The sequence below is a fragment of the Spermophilus citellus genome (genome assembly GCF_964194105.1).
Source record: "Spermophilus citellus genome assembly, chromosome: 10".
Taxonomy (NCBI): Eukaryota; Metazoa; Chordata; class Mammalia; order Rodentia; family Sciuridae; genus Spermophilus; species Spermophilus citellus.
In genome coordinates, this window is record NC_138197.1 from 137380509 (window position 1) to 137400133 (window position 19625).

Genomic DNA, 19625 nt, shown 5'->3' on the forward strand with positions numbered 1-19625 from the left:
TTTTATTTCAATCTTTTTTTTTTTTTTGAGAGAGAGAATTTTAATATTTATTTTTTAGTTTTCAGCGGACACAACATCTTTGTTTGTGGTACTGAGGATTGAACCTGGGCCATACACATGCCAGGCGAGCGTGCTACCACTTGAGCCACATCCCCAGCCCCAATTCCAATCTTAATTTCTGGTATCAACAACACTTAAATCACATACCATCCTTCACACAATTATATACACAGGTTACAGAAAGTCTAGGGAACTTTTAGGTTTAGGTAGCCACAGGGGTTCAGAAGGCTGAACTGAGAGCAAGGGGAGAGAGCAGATATGGGCCAAAGAGTGACCATAGGTGGTCAGATAAGATTAAGAACCAGCCATGGGCTGTGGATGTGGCTCAAGCGGTAACACGCTCCCATGGCATGCGCGGGGCACTGGGTTCGATCCTCAGCACCACATAAAAATAAAATAAAGATGTTGTGTCCACCAAAAACTGAAAAATAAAATTAAAAAAAAAAAAAAGAACCAGCCAAAGAACTTGTCAGTGTACAGAGCTGTCAGAGTGCAGGAACTTATTCTAGGCCAGGGTCCAGAGGATGGCAGCTTTAGTGTCAGCTTGCAGAGGGCTGTTTGTGGTCTCATGGTCAGGAGGAACTGCACTCTGCTAAAACCTGAGGACAGAAATTCAGAAGTTCCTGGGGTTGGGGTTGTGGCTCAATGGTAGAGCGCTCGCCTAGCACGCACAAGGCACTGAGTTCTATCCTCAGCACCACATAAATGCAAAATAAAGATATTGGGTCCACCTAAAACTTAAGAATAAATATTTTTTAAAAAAAGAAATTTAGAAGTTCGTCCTTATGATGATTTTCCTGGGCAAGGCTTGTGAGGAGTGACCAGGTGACACGGTCAGTGTGCCACCATGTCCTTTCTTTTATGGGTATTAGTGAAGGGAATGCATTACGTGGTGGTCTGCTGTATTCAGTGAGCTCAAGGGCCAGATTTTCATATATTAGTTTAATATGCTCGTGCATCCATGTGCTTCTGATTAATTCAGTAAGTTTATGGGTAATTTTTCTTTTTTTTTTAATTTAGAGACAGGGTCTCATTGAGTTGCTTAGTGCTTAGTTTTTTGTTTTGTTTTTTAAAGAGAGAGTGAGAGAGGAGAAGAGAGAGAGAATTTTTTTTAATATTTATTTTTTAGTTCTCGGCGGACACAACATCTTTGTTGGTATGTGGTGCTGAGGATCGAACCCGGGCCGCACGCATGCCAGGGGAGCGCGCTACCACTTGAGCCACATCCCCAGCCCCTAATTTTTCTTATTAGCACGATTAACTTATTACTTTGTGCTTTATGGTTGTGCCTAGCAGGTGGTGGTTTACTTGTACCAACAAGGCATGGAGTCATTCCACTTCAGCACTTAAACTCAAAATGGAGCAACTTATGGCAAACTACTGCTTTACACAGTGGGGTGGCAGGACTGCTGTTCTGTCCATCATGGAGAAACTCAGAGCACAGCATGGCCCTGTAGTCTCAACCAAATGCCTGAGAGTGTTCAGTTAGGTTAGAACCCTAACATCTCCCAGAACTGTAGCCTCTCTAGTTAATCTTGTTCCACCCATAGCCCCAGCACTCCGTACAGGGAAGAGTCCCCCGTGCTGGGAATCCTTTTTTGTCATTTTAACTTTGGAACCACGTAAATATTTTATATAAGTAAAAAATAAATAAAAAAGAATGAAAAAAAAAAAAGCCAGGCACAGTGGCACATGCTACCAGCTTTTCTGGGGAGGCTGAGGCAGAAGCATCACAAATTCAAGACCAGCTTGGGCAACTTATCAAGACCCTGTCTCAAAATAAAATAAAGTTTAAAAGAGCCGGGGAGCCCATTAGCACAGTGGCTCATGCCTGTAATCCCAGCATGTCAGAAGGCTAAGACAAGAGGATCACAAGTTCAAGGCCAGCCTCAGCAATTTAGCAAGACTTTGTCTCAAAATAAAAAATTAAAAGGAGGGCTGGGGTGTGGCCAAGTGGTAGAGCACTTGCCTAGCATGTATGAGGCACTGGGTTTGATTCTCAGTACCACATATAAATAAGTGGATAAAAAAGAGATCCATTAACATCTAAAATAAAATAAAATACACATTGGAAATGTTTTAAAAAAATTAAAAGGGCTGGGATGTGCCTCGGTGGTGCAGTATCCCTGGGCTCATCCCCAGTAACCCCCCCCTCCAAAAAAAAAAAAAGACCTAAGATATATATTGGTGTTCCTGGAAGCAACAGGGCGGGAAGAAAAAATATGGGAGATATAGTATACAAAATGATTAATGGTTGAGAATTTATAAAGATGAAACTCAAGGACCAAATAAATTCTGAGGAAGATAAGAAAACCTACAACATAAATACAGGAAAAAACAACCAACTGACTAATTACATCTTGACCAAGTGGATGTCTTTAAGGAAAGTAAGGATTGCTTAGTATTGGCACATCTGTTAATTTTATTCACTACAAGTAAATAAAAGTGACTCAGTAAATTTCAACACTCAGATATGTCAAAATACACTGTACTGCCATGTATATCTAAAGAGAAAAAAGAAAAAACTAAAAAGATTTCAATACTCAGTATAAAACTCTTGTAAAACTAGTAGTTACAGATAATTTCCTTAATGTTATGATTATAGAGTTTAGTGGTGAAAAAACATTTTACCCCCAGGAACTGGAGATTGAATCCTGGGCCTTGTGCACACCAGGCAGGTACCCTAACACTGAGCTGCATCTCCAGCTCTTAGTGGTGCTATCTGAGATGCATTTCCTTTAAAAATAAGAGTATCTACTCTTACTGCTTCTGTTCAGTTTTACAGTAGAGGTTGGCCAGATAATTTAAAAGAAAAAGAAGCCAGATTTATACAAAGCTGTCTTACTGCCCCAGATTGCTACCTAGAAAACCTGGAAGGCTTTACACTAATGAGAGAGTTTAGCAAAGTTGCTCAATCACAAAAATGTGATTTTAAAAAGATCAAGTTTGTGCTGGGCACAGTGACACATGCCTATAATCTCAGCTACTCCCAGCCACCCTGGAAGCTGGCAGGTGGATCACAAATTCAAGGCCAGCCTGGGCAGTTTAGCGAAACTGTGTCTCAAAATAAAAAGGTCTGAGGATGTAGTTCAGTGGTAAAGGGCCCCTGGGTTCAGTCCCCAGGACTGTCAGGAGGGGTTGAGGGGAGAGCCAGTTTGTAACAGGAGCCTGTGGAACAAAGCCAAGTGCAAGAGCTTTTATGGAAAAGGTTACAAAAGAAAGTAACACTTGAGCGAAGGCAGAAGACTACTGCGGTGACACTGCTATTTCTGCTAAATTCACCACAGTTCTAATCATGTTCCTCATAGGTTCTTCCATGGAATTTGTGGGGCTGAACCTAAAATTCACTTATAAAAGTGAGGTATGAAGAATAACCAGGATAATGTGAAAAGGAAAACAAAATGGGAGGGCTGCCATAACAGACGCTCAGAGCCTGCTGTGAGGCCAGCTGAGGAGGTAGCTAGGAACAGGACCCGTGTAAGTGGGAACGCCATCTGTGACAGACGTGTAGTGTGTATCAGTGAGGAGCAAAATGGACTGGGGTTTTCACCTTCATTTGGGCGAAAAAGTCAGATCTTTATCTCATTCACTGAATTTAAGATGGAAATATGATGGAGACGGAGAATATCATGCAAAGTGAAGTAAGCCAAACTCAGAACCAGTCCAATGTTTTCTCTCATGTGGAAGCAAGAGTAAAATAAAGGAAAAGGGGAGGGAGGATAGAATGACATAAAGAACCAATCAAATACAAATTCATAGCCCAGCAAAAAGAAGTTTAGTCAAGAAGCGGAAGGAGAAGGGGAGGGGGGAGGGAAAAGGGGATTATAAGCTGAAATGGATTTCCATGCATGTGTGTGTTTGTGGGATGAACCCAACTACTATGTGTAAAATTAAAGCTCTCTAAAAAAGGGGAAAAATATGTAAATATGAAAATTAAATTTTAGATAGAAGTACAGAATATCTTTGTCATCTCAAAATAGGAGGAAGAATTTTGTAAAAATACGGCAAACTATAAAGGAAAAAAATGATAATTTACTACGATAAACAATTCTTTACATCAAAAGATGGATTAAAAGACAAGCCATAGCTGGAGTGTAACAACAGGCCCTGGGTTCAATCCACCCCTCACCCCCACCCCCACCCCCCCAAAAAAAAACACCACTAGTGGGCTGGGGGTATGGGTCAGTGGTAGAGTACATGTTTAGCATGCCCAAAGCATTGGATTCATCTCCACCACACACACACAAAAACAAAAAACCCTGAGCCACAGAGTGGGAGAAGAAAATTGCCATGTGTATAATCCACAGAGAACTGATAACTAGGCTACATAAAGGACTCTTAGGCAGGAAGAGTTTGCCCAGTAGCAAAATAGGCAAAGATATGAGGAATAATTCACAGGAGAAGCCAAAATGACCAATAAAACCTTGGAAAATACTCAGCCTCAGTGATAACACAAATGCAAATTAAGACAAGAATTCCACTTCACACTTATCAAAGAACAAGAACAAAAAATTCTGACAACACCAAGGGTAGGCAGGCTATAGAAGGTGAACACTACAAACAGATGGGAGCATAGGTTAATTGTGGATCTTATTTTTTTTAGTTGTAGTGGACACATTTATTTATTTATGCAATGCTGAGGATTGAACCCAGGGCCTCACTTGTGTGAGGCAAGTGTTCTACCACTGAGCCACAACCCCAGCCCCATAGATTGATTTTTGTAAAGCACTTGGAGATTAATTGAATATATAGATTGAGCATCCCAAGTATGAAAACCTGAAATATAAGATACCCAAATTTCAGAACTGTATTTTTTGAAATGTGGTCTCACTATATTTCATCCCCAGCTCTGCAAAATGAAAAAATAAAATATAAATGAAGTTGAGCTTTAGTAAAAAAATAAAGTTATGGAGGCTACAGATAGTAATTATCTCTGAGGAAGAAGGAGGTCAAATGAATTGCTGGGTTCCTCAATATTAGAAATGTTTCATTTTTAAGTAGGACACATATCACCAAATGTTAATACTAAACCTCAGTACATGGATTTTGTTTTTGTTTTGTTTTGTTTTGATACATGGGTACTTGTGCTTTTCTCAGTAACTTTAAATTCTTTAAGCTTTCACAACTAAAATAAAAATATAAAAATGAGATTATTGCAGTGTGGTAATTTTCTAAAAGAAACATGAGCAGAATTTCAAGAGAGCTCTGAGGAGGGACTAGCCATTGTGATAGCTGTTGAAATTCCTGTCTATTCATTCATCTGTGTCAGTGCTGAGTTGATTTTGTTTGACTTTCTCCTCACTGTGCTTTGTGTTTTCCTGCTCCTGTGTACTGGTAAATTTTGATTGGATGCCCAGACATTATAAATTTTATCTTGGGTATTGGGCATTTTTGTATTCTTATAAATGTTCTTGACCTTTGTTTTGAGATGAAGCTAAATTACTTGAAATGGTTTCATTCTGGTAGGTCTCACTTTTAAACTTTGTTCAGCGGAGCAAAAGCAATGTTTTATCTAGGGTCAGTTTTACCCTACCACCAAAGCAAAGGTCTTCTGAGAACTATGTCCAGTGTCCGGTGAGTTAGGAGACTGGCAGGAAGAACCATCCTTGGCCTGTATGGGCTTTGAGGATGGCTCCCTACAAGTTCTTGGGTGATGCTTCCCTGGCTGGGAACCCTCTTCACCATGTGCACTGCTCAGTTCTCAGTGAAAGTTTGGAGGGTCTCCAGAGTGCCAGCTCCTCTGCAGCTCTGCCCTTCCTGTGCTCTATCACCTTGGGCTTCCTCTGCCCAGCTCTGTTTTTCAACTGAGGGGACATTGGGCTTCATCTGTTCTTCTCCTGTCATGGCTGAGCCTCTTTTTCCACCAGAGAGCCGGGCAATGACAGGGCTTCTCTTAATTGTTCACCTTCTTAGAGGGATCACTATCCTTCATTGTCTGATGTCCAATGTCTTAAAGACCATTTCTTCATGCACTGTATCCTTTTTCTGTTTTTCAGTTGTTGCAGATGGGAAGATAAATCTGTTTCCTGTTATTCCATCTTGGCCAGAAGCAAATGTATCAAAACCAGAGGTTTTGAATGAAGGTACAAGATGTCTAGAAATATCCACTGGTGGTGATGGGGAGCTGAGAGTATAGCTCAGTGGTAGAGCCCTTGCCTATCAGGCACAGGGTCCCAGGTTCCCCTCTTAGCACTAAAAACAAATAAGAAAAAGAAAAGGAAATATTCTTGGGACTTAGAAAGTGCTGACCCCCTTTCTGGATGGGATGCCTGGGTGGGAGAGCAGAGGTGACTTTGTCCTGAGTGGGCATCAAAGAAATAGTCATGTTGAGGGAAGGAGAGAGGGATAAGGCTTGGGAGAAAAGCTCCCTAGAATAATCCAGGGCTGCAGAACGAGATTTGGAGGTCATGACCAGAAGAAAGGGATGGAAGAGCTCCTGGTGAGGACATTCTGGGTGGGGAGGAGGCTGCAGTGGGAGGCTGGTGAAGGCCAGGCTACCAGGGCAGCTGCCAGCTAAGGAGGAGCCTTGCTCTTTTCCAGGGCCACTCATTTCTCAAACTATGCTATTCAGGGACATGGGTACCATTCTTCCTTCAACTTACATTGAACAGAATTTGTCAAGATGTATCTTAAACAGAATAACAGAATTTGTCAAGATGTTATGTTATGTTCCTAGAAGTTGAGGACATAAAAAGGATCCAAACATTTTATGTGTGTGTGTGTGTGTGTGTGTGTGTGTGTGTGTGTGTGTATTTGATATTCAAACCATTGGTTCAAAATCAGAATAAACAGGCCTAAAGTCAACATTATAGAAACATTTCCTTATTTTAAAAACTGTATAGCTTAGTTGGTAGCGTGATTGGCTGACATTCACAAGGACCTGGGTTCAATCCCCAGCACCACCAAAAACACAAAACAAAAAACTATATACAGTGGGCTGCAGATGTAGCTCAAGCAGTAGCGCGCTTGCCTGGCATGCGTGCAGCCCGGGTTTGATCCTCAGCACCACATACAAACAAAGATGTTGTGCCCGCCGATAACTAAAAAATAAATATTAAAATTCTCTCTCTCTCTCTCTCTCTAAAAAAAAAAAAAAACTATATACAGTGCTGAAAAGTTAATTCTGAGTTATTTAGTTAGTAATTTCAATTAGGAAATGTCAGGTATAAAAACAATTACCTGTTTTAGAAAATGGTAATACTAATATATCTGAGTTATTGGCACAACATTAAGTATTTCTTTTGTTTGGTTTTTATATGAACTTTAAAAATACTAATTATGTTTCTGTATTTTTATGTATCTATGTATTCTTCCTCCAGTTTTAACAGTGATATCTTTTTCTTTCTTTCTGTCTTCCTTCTTTCATATATTTTTAGTTCTTGTTTTCTGGTGAAGTATTTTAAAAACAAATCCCAGAAATAATGTTGTTTTATCGTGAATACTTCTCCCTAGTAGATAAGGACAATTTTTATCTTTGAAAATAAAACTACCATGTTATTATTGCAAATTAGAGAACATAATAATTCCTTAATTTCTTCTAGTATCTGTCTGTATTCATATTTTCCTAATAACAAATAATTTTTTTCCAGATGACCGTTCTAATTGGATCCAAACAAGATCTGCTTTTTTGTACCAAGGATTGACCCCAGTGACGCTCAATCACTGAGCCACATCCTTAGCCCTTTTTAAATTTTATTTAGAGATAGGATCTCTCTAAGTTGCTTGGTGTAGATCCTTAGAATTTAAAAATATATTTTTTTAAATTGTCAATGGACTTTATTTATTTATATGTGGTGCTGAGACTTGAACCCAGTGCCTCACACATGCTAGGCAAGCGCTCCACCACCACTGAGCCACAACCCCAGCCCTAGATCCTTAGAATTTCTACAGATTAAATTTAAGTACACTTGAACTTACAGTCAGAATACACACTCACATGCACACATTCTGTCTCTCTCTCACTTCATTATGAGGAAGAGAACATAATTAGATGTCCCATGGCCTACAGACATTGAATGATCAAATGCAGTATAAATAATAATTATGTTTGAAATGTTTGAATAAATGCAAACTAGAATAAAAATCAGTAACAAAAAGTGAAGTGTTAAAATGACCCAATCAGAACTTATAAAAAAGTAGAAATGAAAGACAAGAATGTAAACTAAACAGATTAAACACAGATGAAGATTGAATTAGTAAAAAGAACATAAACTGAAAAAATTATCCAGAGTGCACACTGAGAGATGGGAGGTGAACAGTGACATTGAGAGGAAATAGACATTAGAATAAAAAGATGTAACTGGCACACACCTGTAAATCCCAGTGACTCAGGAGGCTGAGGTAGGAGGATTGTGAGTTCAAGGCCAGTCTCAGTACCTTGGCAAGGCCCTGAGCAACTTAGACCCTGTCTCAAAATAAAAAATAAAAATGGCTGGTAATGTAGCTCAGTAGTTAAGTACCCCTGGGTTCAATCCCAGTACAAAAATAAAAAAAAAGAAAAAGAAAGAAAGATGTTATAAAATGAAGTTGGAATTCCAGATTTAAAACATATGGGAAGGGGCTGGGGATATAGCTCAGTTGGTAGAATGTTTGCCTCACATGCATATGGCCATGACCATGGCCCTGGGATTAATCCATAGCACCACCAAAAAAAAAAAAAAAAAAAAAGAGAGAGAGAGAGAAGAGACATTATTTAAGTGTTAATAACTTCAAACTTTAAAAACAACTAGTAAAAGACACAAATCCATAGATTTATGAAGCATGATATGTCCCAAGTAATTTAAAAAAAATTAAAAAAAAACCCAAACCTCATACCCATACATTGAAATTATATAACACCAAAGATAAAAAGAAGATATTAAGCTAGAGGTAAAAGTTAGATTATCTAAAAGGGAATACCAGGGGCTGAGGCTGTAGCACAGTGGTAAAAGTGCTTGCCTCGCATATAGGAGGCACTGGGTTCAATCCTCACGACCGCATTAAAAAAAAATACATAAAGATTCTGTGTTCATCTACAACTAAATAAATATTAAAGGGCTGGGGATGTGGCTCAAGTGGTAGCGCACTCGCCTGGCATGCGTGCGGCCCGGGTTCGATCCTCAGCACCACATACCAACAAAGATGTTGTGTCCGCCGAGAACTAAAAAATAAATATTAAAAATTCTCTCTCTCTCTCTCTCTCTCTCTCTCTCTCTCTCTCTCTCTCTCTCTCCTCTCTCACTCTCTCTTTAAAAAAAAATTTAAAAAAAAAGATAATCTTTAAAAAATAAATAAATAAATAAATATTAAAAAAAAATCCTTCCGGGGGCTGGGATTGGTAGAGTACTTGCCTAGCATGTGTGAGGCACTGGATTCGGTTCTTAGCACCATATATAAACAAATAAATAAAGGTCCATCAATAACTAATAAAAAATTTAAAAAATGGAATACCAACTAAGCTGACAACAGATACCAGTATGAATAGAAGCTACTAGAGAGTAGTATAATTCCTGAAATTGATGAGAGAATATAATTTTCCCCCAGCCTATGGAAAACGATTTAAATGGTTGGATTAAAAAATAATCTAACGGGCTGGGGATGTGGCTCATGCAGTAACGTGCTTGCCTGGCATGCGCTGAGTGCTGGGTTCGATCCTCAGCACTACATAAAAACAAAATAAAGATGTTGTGTCCACCAAAAACTGAAAAATAAATATTAAAAAAAATCTAAAAAGGCTGAGGTTGTGGCTCAGTGATAGAGTGCTTGTCTAGTGCCGGTGAGGCACTGGGTTCGATCCCGAACACCCCATAAAAATAAATAAATAAAAATAAAGGCATTGTGTCCACCTACAACAACAACAATCTAAGAACTGAACATATTAAAGGAACTTCTAAATCAAAATGTAGGAGCTGAGAAATCTTATTTAATATAATAAAGATTATTCAAAATGTCTACCAGAATGTAAGAGCTGGTAGACGGCTCCATAGGATGGAATCTGCCGGTGCTCTGAGGGCATTTGCTCATCTGGACAAAGTGGAGCTTTTGATTTTTAGAGGATTTATAGGGCAAGAAGAGTAGTTAGCCTCTGTGGCCTCTCCAGGTAGAAAGCCTCCAGCAGACTCCCTGCACTCGCTGGAACTCTGGAGGGCCATATCCTTGGGGTTAGCATACACTGAGGCCTGTGTCCTCACTCCAGTCCCTGTCCCCAGTTGGCTATCTTTTCCTGCACTTAGAAGGAAAAAAGAAAAGGTAAATCTGTCTGTTATAGATTAACTTTTATTAGGATTTTGAGCCTGGATTTATACTTTGTGGTGGTTCAGGAAAATCAAGCTTGAATTTATGGTGTTTTGGCTTGATAATGCCTTCAGGCATCCTGCAGGAGATGGAGAAAGTTATCTTCATCCTAAGATACAAAAAACCCTACTGATAATTGTTTTCAGGACAATGATTAGTAGTCCACAGACAAAAATGACAAGGCACACCCGGAAAAAAGGCACCATCGGTTAGAACCAGCAGAAACAGCCCCTCTGGGCTTCAGGTATCAGAAGAGCTGGGCACGGCGGTGGCAGACTACGGCAGAGGGTTGTTTCAGCCCAGGAGTTTGAAACCAGCTTGAGCAATGTAGCAAAAGCCCATGTCAAAAAGAATTTAATGTGTAGGGTTAACAACAAATTACACACAGCAAAGAGAAAAACAGTGAACCAGAAAACAGGTCAGAGGAATTGCACTGAATGAAGCAGAGAACATAGCAAAAAATACAGGAGAGGGGTTGGCGGTGTGGCTCAGTGGTGGAGCTCTCGCCTAACACATGTGGGGCACTGGGTTCCATCCTCAGCACCGCAAAAAAAATAAGTCAATAAAATAAAGGTATTATGTCCATCTACAACTAAAAAAAAATTTTAAAATACAGAATAGAGGTTCCGTGGCATGGAGCATGGAGGGAGAATATCTAATTTAAATTTTTTTGGTGTTCTAAAAGGAGAAGAGAGAACAGTCAGATTTATTATTTGAGAAGATAAAGCTAAAGATTTTCTACAATTGGTGAAAACAACAAGTCTTCAGATTCAAGAAAATGAATGATGAATCATAAGGAGAATGAATAAATAAAAAAATTAAAGCTAGTCAAAACAGAATAAAACATCAAAGCACCAAAGACAGAAAGGGATCTTAAACCAGAGGAAGAAGACAGATTAATTTAATTTGAGCCATAGTTAAGAGGATGGTTTGTATTAGTTTTTATTGCTTGTGACAAGATATCTGAGATAAAACAAAAGGAGGAAAGATTATTTTGGCTCTTAGTTTCTGAGGTTGCAGTTCCTGTACTGTTGCCCACAGTGTTTTGGAGCCTGTGGGGAGACAGAATATCATGCAAGAGAGCATGTGGTGACTGGATACAAGGAGAGAGAGAAAGGAAGGGGCTTGTGTCCCAGTGTCCTCTTCAAGGGCACCACATCAGTGACCTAACTTCCTTCCATTGGGTATTACCTCCTAAAGGTTGTCACCTTCCAGTAGTGCCAAAGGCTGGTGACAGAGTCTTTCGCACATGAGCCTTTGGGGAGCACTTCAGACCCACATTGTAGCATGCCAAGTGCAACACTGGGATGAAGTCTTCATGCTGAGAGCAACAATGGCTGACCTTCACTTCTTACCAGGCAAAACTGTCTTTCAAGAATAGGGGCGAGTCTCAGTGACATGGCTTCTTCTGAACCCCCCCTATGGCCTCAGTAGCAGAAAAGTGAAGAGGACCATGACAGAGACCAAGGCAAAGAAAAGAAGAATTAGGATGAAATAAAGACATTTTAAGGAAAACAGAAATTGAATTTGTTACCAACACCCAGCTGTGGTTAAGTGTGTGTCCCTCAAAATCAGGTTGGCACTTAATCCCTGGTGCCGTGGTGTTAAGAGGCGGGTCCTGTGGGAGGGGATTAATTCATACAGGCTTTACTCTGGTGGATGAGAGCTGCAGCCTGACCTAAGGACTTGAGGGAGTCTGCCCGTCCCTTCTATCCATCTGCCTCATGAGAGCACCAAGGAGGCACCTCTGTGAGGAAGAAGCCCGTAGCAGACACCCTGTCCAGTGATGCCTGGATCTTAGACTTCCCAGCCTCCAGAATGATGGGAAATACATGTGTTGCTTATCAATCTCCCTGTCTGTGCTACTTGGCAGGAATGGACTAAAACATAGCCCTTTACCAAATATAATTCCAAAGGGTGGGTCTTAGGCAGAAAACTGATGCCACTGATGAGAATCAGGGCCAAGTTCCATTTCCCCAGATGTTGAAGGTTGAACACCCAAGAAACACCGAGGCAAGCATAGAAAGCAGATTTTATTTAAAGGTAGAACAGAGGTAGACTTCTCTGAAGAGAAGGGGCCTCAGAGCTGGGTGTCCTACCCCTTGGTTCTCACACCTTCCTTCCCCCTTTATCTTGTCTAAATGACTAGTGACCCAAAGGTGGGAAAGAAGCCTTCCAGGGGTGCCTCTCCACATCTGCCAAATGGGCAGGAAAGGAGCCACCCAGGAGGTGCTTCAGTGACAATTCCCACAGTCCCTGCAGGGAGGAACGTTTCCCTGAAACACAGCCTTGGCAACAGATGGAAGAGGAGGGAGAAGGGCTTTGGAGATATTAGTATTTTATTTCCTTTCCTCTTGAATAAGCCCCCGTATTTCTGATTGGGCCAATTATTTATCACCTTCACTGGCTGTCCTTTTGCTACTCCCCTCCCCCCAAACAATGGCCCAGGTGAAGAACTGAGATTCAAGAAAGGGTTAACAACAAATGTGTTAGTAAATACAAATGAACATTAGGGTTCGGATGTCACTCAGTGGAAGAGTGCTGGCCTGCCTTTGATATGAAAGGCCCGTGTCTGAGTCCCAGCACTGGGAAGGAAAAGCATCTTGATATTGTAGGTTTGCTTAGTGTATTGGTTTTTGCCTGTGGTTCTGGGATAGCATGCTCTTTCATCATGAGTTCCTTTGGAAATCTCATTCTGTTTTGGAAAAAAAATGACTATATTTTTAATTTCTTTTTTCTTTTTTGTACCAGGGGTTGAACACAGGGGCACTTGACCACTGAGCCATATCCCCAGCTTTAATTTTGTATTTTATTTAGAGACAGGGTCTCAGTGAGTTGCTAAGCACCTCACCATTGTTGAAGCTGGCTTTGAACTTGTGATCCTCCTGTCTCAGCCTCCCGAGTCTCTTGAGATTACAGGCATGGGCCACCGTGCCTGGCTAATTTCATTTTTTTTTTTTTTTAAAGAGAGGAGAGAGAGAGAGAGAGAATTTTGAATATTTATTTTTTAGTTCTCGGCGGACACAACATCTTTGTTGGAATGTGGTGCTGAGGATTGAACCCAGGCCACACGCATGCCAGGCGAGCGCGCTACCGCTTGAGCCACATCCCCAGCCCCATAATTTCATTTTTTTTAAAATTTCATTTAATCAATTAATTTTATGAGTTACCTACATTTCCCAAACATACAACTGAAGACCAAAGAATCACATCCAACCTTAGGAAAGGAGTTTGCTTCTCTTTTGGTGCTCAGGAAGGACCTCCTGGCTGCTGCCCAGTTGTGTTTTGTTTCTTAGCTTCTTGTTCTGAGTTCCTTGAGCCCCCCTTCCTTGAGAAGGAGAATAAATAGTACACAACCTTCTCAGATCATCTGTTAGCACAAAAGGACTGAACCAGATGCAAACTTCAGGGATCAGCAGAGCCTTTCTTTAGCAACGAAATTGACCTAAGGACTTCAGGGAGTCTCCCCGTCTCTTCTATCCATCTGCCTCATGAGAGCACCAAGGAGGCACCCGAAAATGAGCTCCTGGCCAAAGGGGGAGTCTGTGCTTATATGGTTACACTGAGAGGTGACTTGATTATTGATAGAGTGTGTCTAATGCAGGGCCTGGGGTCAGTGTTCAGTATTTATCCCTTTCCCTCCAGGGTCCCATTGTACTGTCACTGGGAAAGGATTTATTTATTTGTGTGCGCCCCCCCCCCACACACACATTTATTTATTGTAATTGGGCACAATACCTTTATTTTATTTATTTATTTTGATGTGGTTCTGAGGATCGAACCCAGCACCTTGCACATGCTAGGCGAGCACTCTATCACTGAGCCACAACCCCATCCCGGCAAAGGATTTATTTTGAGAAGGATCTATTTGGCGTCCTCTGAGAGACTGCCAATCTAGGCTTGATGGATATCTCCTCCCCAGAGATGGTCTTGCCACTGGGTGATGTTTGCTTCACTTCTAGGCATTGTCTCAGCACTGAGAAAGAAGGTATTGGGAAAGGATCAATATTATTATCAATGTGTTGCCTTCATCCTCACTCTCTCTTCCCAGGCCACACTATTTTAGGGTTTGTCATTTTTCATATCTCATCATCTTTGCTGTGCTTAAGATACATAGCCATACAGGGCTTTTGTTTCTCTGTCACTGGGAAATGAGGGACAAGTATTAGTTTTAAAAGCGGAGGCAATGAACACTGTTGAGTTTACAGTAGGCGTCAGTGACATCATATCCCTCCTTTCTTCTTTCAGTAAATTGAGTTAGTCAGCTTGCTTTGGGATATATTCTGATAAATGCATCACCTGGTGATTTCATTGTATGCAAACAGTGTGGAATGCCCTTATACAATTAAGATGGCTGCAACATCACTAGGTGATATGATCTTATGAGGCCAGGTTGTACATGCTGTCTGTCATTGACTGAGATGTCATTATGTGGCACCTTGTTGTACTTGTTGAGCACTTATATGCCAGGCTTGTTGAATGACTCTTAGAACTTTTTGAAAAATATTAGTTCACAGGTGAAAAAGTTAGGAAGGTTGTTTGGATTATATTAAGGTACAGACTGAGCTGCTATAAAGAAATCCCGGAGACCACTGGCTTGAGTGGGGCCTTTCTTTCTCACAAAGATTGGTCTGGTAGTCACCCTTCCTCAATCTGTGGATCCAGAGTAGCTGCTCTGCCTCTTGGTCTCTCAGGGACAGAAGGGTCACAAGAACCACAGGAGCTCTCATGCCAAGTGAGAACTTGGGTTCTAGTTCCTTCCTCTCCCATGTCATTGACTAGAGTTTGGTCACATAACTACAGATGGCTGCAAGAAAGGTGGAAAACGTAGGTTTAAAGAAGGTGTTGCTGTTGAAGACAGAGAGTAAATGCCAGGGACCAGTGGGATTTCCCACCCTGCCTGGAAGCACCCCTGCAGAGTCTGTCTGGCTTGCTGGTGCACTGTGGGGTTTGAGAAAAAATTGATTTATTTGTTTAGTCAGCAAATCCATAAAAGATGCTAACTATGTGTCAGGCCTGGAGTTTTGACCCAGAGAAGGGAAGACTGGGTCAAAACTCCTAAAGGAGCTGTCTGTTCTGGGGACAGGCATGCACTCCTTCCCCAGCAGATCCCTCTGAGCCATGCAGCCTGAGGCAAGAGAGGTGGGAGCGGCTTGTGCACAGGGCTAAGGTGGCTGTGCTTCCACAACTGCAGATGGCTTAGGATTTCTTTGAATTCATTAACATAGACTTAGGTAAAGTATCCTTTCATGATTATTTTAATTTACCTTTATATTTGTGGCTATTCTTTTTACCTCTGACTTTGGGTTTTTGTTCACCTGTTTACCCCCTTTTTAAAATAAGGGGTTTGTTTTTGGGGGGGTATTTTTTTTCCCCAGTAGTCTGTGCCCAGAGTAGACGTGTTGTGTTTGCCCTCTGAGCACAGATACTCGTCCCCACCGGCTCATGATGCTTTTTCTGTCGGACCAGGTGGAATCCTCACATTTGACCTAGTAGAATGTCGCCTAGCTTGCTCTCTGGGGCAGAAAGCAGATCTTGGGTTCTTCGGAGTTGGGACTGTGGGGCAGCTGACAACAGCTGCCAGCCTGATGCCCTGAGGGTGGGGCTGGGAAGAGAGTGAGCAATCAGCACTGCTGTGGTGCCACCAAGCCCGACCTCAGTGTGTGCAGGGGCCCCTTCGCTGTCACTTCTTTGTGCTGAGGGTCATTGAGAGTGGAGTGTGCAGGGAGCTGTTCCAGCCCTTGGTATAGAGTTCTGTTCAGTCAGACCTCAACACGGCTCTGTGGTGGAGATTCTGAGAAAACAGGTGGGAGGGGTTATGTAGCCCTCACACTTTTCAATTTACCAGTTCCTGGTCTTAGGTCACATACAAAACGAGGACTTTGACTATAAGTCTTTAAAGAAAAAAATAAGAGTCCTTTTGTGGCCTGACAGGTCATATGGTACTAGACTCCAATTTTCTCTTAACGACCGTCTCCATTACAGAATGTTCTGTTTTGATGGGCTCTTTCTTGGAACAATAGGGTCATGTGGGCAACATTTCTGTTTGAAATCTACCTTCTGTCTGATGGTTCTGCCACCTGACAAAGTAAATAAAGAAGTGGAACCTCAAGTTCCTTTTGCTTGGCTTGGGTAAGAGTGCAGAAGGTGCTGGTAGTCCCCAGGGACTGTTGGAGGGGAGGGATCCTCCTAGACCAGCCAGGGCAGGAGCCAGCTCTTGTTTTAAGGATGTGTCAAGTGGTCTCTGTGTCATCCAGGGAAGTAAAGGATAGCCTTCTCTCTTGTAAGTGTCTCTGTAGAGGGTAGGATGCGATTGCTGATATGAGGACATTTGGTGAAGCAGTGCTATCTGAGAGAATGCTCTGGAACCAGTTTACCAGTTCCTCTGACTGTGAAGTCGGCTGCAGCTGAACCTGTGCTGATGCAAGGAACTCTGAAAGGTGCTCCTGGTGCTTTCATTGTTGAGTATCGTTTCTTAAAGTGCAGGGATGACTGATAGAAGTGCAATAAGTTGTTTTTTTTTTTAATTTAATGTGTATCTGTTTTAGTCAGCTTTTTCACTGCTGTGATTAAATGATCTGACCAGCGGAACTATAAAGGAGGAAAAAAATTTTTGAGGGCTCACGGTTTCAGAGGTCCTAGTCCACAGAAGACCAGGTCCATTCCTCAGGGCTCGAGGTGAAGCTGAACACCCTGGTGGAAGAGTGTGGCAGAGAGAGGCAGTTCACATGATGATCAGGAAGCAGAGAGAGACTCCATTTGCTGGATACAAATATATAACCCAAAACCACAACCCAGAGCCCACCCCTCCTCCACACCCTATCACTTCACTTACCACTCAGTCAACCCCTATCAGGGGATTAATTCACTGAGTGGGTTAAGACTCTCACAATCCAATTGTTTCTCCTCTGAACCTTCTGTGTTGTCTGACATGTGAGCTTTGGGGGACACCTCACATCCAAACCATAACAGTAGCAAAGGGTACTGATAAAGCTCGTGAAGCAAATGGCCAATCCACAGTAACCCAATTTTATTTCAAGTATCAGTGGTAATGTAAACAGAGTTCTCAAGTACTGGTCTGTAAAATTGGTGAGATGAGCATAAAATAAGGGTAGTTTTTTTTAAATCATGTTTTCAAAGTAGAACATCCTCAATCCTAAGATTATGGCCTGCTTTTTTTTTGTTTGTTTATTTTTTAGTTGTAATTGGATACAATACAATAAAATGAAATTTTATTTATTTATTATTTTTATGTGGTGCTGAGGATGGAACTCAACACCCCGCACTTGCTATGTGAGCGCTCTACTGCTGAACCACAACCCCAGTCCATGGCATGCCTTTTTTTTAATATTTAAAAAAGTCCTTCTTGGGGCTGGGAACATAGCTCAGTTGGTAAAGTATTTGCTTTGCATGCACAAGACCCTGGGTTCAATCCCTACCACACACACACAAACACACACGCACACACCAAAAAAAATTCTAAAATCAAGATGATTGTAGAACCAGTGGGTTTATCTTGTTTCTTGCCTTTTCTCCTTTGTGTCTCCTTTTCTTTTTCCCTTTCCCTTTTTTGCTTGGTAAAGCTAAAAGGTTGGTAGCCACATTAGGTCTCTGAGTTAAAAGAAGAAAGCTGCGAACCTGCACATCTGCAGATCCCCGAGTCTTATACCACTGAGTTCAGCTGACCCTGGACAGGCCCTGGCCATGGTGAGGAACAGAGGGGCAGTTCTTGTCAGGAGACCTGGCCTGTCTTGTTCTTGTTTGGAGGTGACATCCTCACTGAACTGTTTGGTAATTTAGGTGCACACATGATGTCGGCTTCCTTGTCATCTCACATTTCAGAAGTTGTGATTAAGTGAGCAACAGAACGACTCTGTTTGCCTGTGGTTCTGGAGATTGACCAAGACCTCCCACGGGCTAGGCAAGCGCTCCACTTCTGAGCTGCACCTCTAGCAACTGGGGTTAATTTTGGTCTTTGTTGTATAAGATTTGGTCTGTCCAGGTGTGGTGGCACACGCCAATGATCTCAGCAGCTTGGGAGATCAAAGCAGGAGAATCTCATGTTTGAGGCCAGCCTGGGCAACTTAGGGAAACCTTTACTCAAAATAAAAATTTTAAAAAGGGGTGGGGAGTGAAGCTCAGAGGTACAGCACTCCTGTGTTCAATCCCTAGTTCCTCCAAAAAAAAAATGTTCTGTATTTAAGTCCTCAGGAATCTTTGACTGAATACAAAGTGTATGACCTAAGCCTACCCTGAAGGGAATTTCTGATTCAGAGACAGCATGTGTGTCCCAGGGCCTGTGGTATCAGTATTTCACAGCATCCAGTCCTTGTCCTCAGTGGAGCAGCACAAAGGTGGACTCTCAGTAAGTCTGCAGGTGGCAATGCCAGCGAGACACCCCCACCCTGCCCCCTGCCAGTGGGAAAAGCAAGTCCGCCACTCACACTGCCAAGCCTGACAGGTGTTGGGACAGACTCATGCACCAGTTCATGGTACTAGAAGATAAGTGTGGGTCATGGGATGGGCTGGTGTCTGGGGTTTACTCCCAAATGGCCCAGCAGGACACAGTCTGAGCAACACCAGGTGGCCAGGCCTGACTGCTGCAAGGTGAATGGGCACTCAGGGCTTATCACCCTTACACTGTTCTTGCTAGTTCAGATATATATGAAATTCCCCAAATAAGTTAAAAATGAAAGAATATGTAAAAATCGAAAGAAACCCCAGGCCACCTAAGAACAGTACTGAGGTAGAAATTCCAGTTTCACCCGCTGGTTCCTTTCCAGGAATGTGCTCAGCAGCCAGTTGGCCCCTGCCACAGCTGTAGAGAGGGAAGCCCTCTAGCTGCACCCTTGTCCTGTTGGGGGGTAGGTCTGCTGGGGGCATAGAGGCTCAACAGGTAGGGTCCAGCTACGAGTCCAGCACTGCCGTTCTCCCACTGTCCTCCCCTGCACCTCGGGGCAGGGCAGAGCTGTCGTGCTTGCAGGTGAGTCAGGGCAGCTCCTCTCCCTCGTGGAGGTCCTGGAGTCTGCGTTCTGACCAGTAATCACTGTAGTGTGTGTTCCTGTGAGGGCCCATGTTGTTTGGTGTGTGTGCTTAATCACGTGGATATACTGTGCTGTGGGCCTGATTGTGTTTTCTGTGAGAGTCTTCCATGCTGCCCATGTAACCTCTAAGTGTGGGTGGTTTTCACGTGTGCTGTGTACTCTTGCCACCTCGTATGTGCCTGTGGTCCTCCAGCAGGCTGGAGGGGCCTGCCGGGCCAGGCAGGGACTGGTCCTGTGGCCAGAGCCAGC

The 19625-nt window shown here is 42.3% G+C and overlaps 1 protein-coding gene across 9 annotated transcripts in view; it reads left to right on the forward strand.

Moving 5' to 3' along the window:
• The window catches only part of PPP6R2 (protein phosphatase 6 regulatory subunit 2), a 97337-nt gene that overhangs the window by 22238 nt on the left and 55474 nt on the right, over positions 1-19625 (forward strand). For 7 of the 9 annotated variants that reach the window (XM_081310552.1, XM_081310551.1, XM_081310553.1 and 4 more), the window contains exon 2: positions 6057-6143. The exons of the other annotated variants lie outside the window; for them this stretch is intronic. The gene's annotated coding sequence lies outside the window, so the exon portion shown is untranslated. The remainder of the gene's footprint in view (positions 1-6056; positions 6144-19625) is intronic. 9 annotated transcript variants of the gene reach the window in all.